The sequence below is a fragment of the Caretta caretta genome, chromosome 7 (assembly GCF_965140235.1).
Source record: "Caretta caretta isolate rCarCar2 chromosome 7, rCarCar1.hap1, whole genome shotgun sequence".
Lineage (NCBI taxonomy): Eukaryota > Metazoa > Chordata > Testudines > Cheloniidae > Caretta > Caretta caretta.
The window spans coordinates 58,409,249-58,410,089 of NC_134212.1; positions in this window are offsets into that span (position 1 = coordinate 58,409,249).

Sequence of the window (841 nt, forward strand, 5' to 3'; positions counted from 1 at the left end):
TAAAGAAACTTTATTTAGTTTATCCAAGAGAATGGTAAGATGTGACCTGATCATGGTATATGAGTACGGTAGAACCTCAGAGTTACGAACACCACAGGAATAGCGGTTATTCCTAACTCTGAACATTGTGGTTGTTCTTTCAAAAATTTACAACTGAACATTGACTCAAACCCTAATACAGCTTTAAAGCTTTACTATGCATGCTGCTTTCCCTTTATTTATTTTTTTAGTAGTTTACATTTAACACAGTACTGTGCTGTATTTGGATTTTTTGTTTTGTCTCTCCTGCTGCCTGATTGCATACTTCCAGTTCCAAACAAGGTGTGTGGTTGACTGGTCAGTTCGTAACTCTGAGGTAACTACTGTACCTACATGGAAGAAACTTCTGATAGTAGACATCTTATATCTAGCAGAAAAAGGCATAAGAGCCAGTGATTTGAAGCTGGACAAATTCAGACTAGAAATGAGGCACAGTTTTAACGGGGGAGGGGGGGGGGAATAACCATTGGAACAACTTACCTAGGGAAAAGATAGATTCTTCATCACTTGAAGGCTTTAAATCAAGATTAGATCTCCTTCAAAGACCTGCTCTAGCTCCAAACAGAAGTTATGGGTTTGATGCAGAAGTTACTGGGGCATTTTTCTCTGGCCTGCATTATGAAGGAGGCCAGAAGAGATTATCATAACAGTCCCTTCTAGCTTAAGCTACTAAAAATTATTAATGACAAGCATAACTAGGCTTTTCCAAGTAAGATAACTTTGCTTTCCTTCTAATTAGCACAATGCAATAATCTATATTTAGAGACATGAAACATGCATGAGATTTAGAGAACCATTTTAA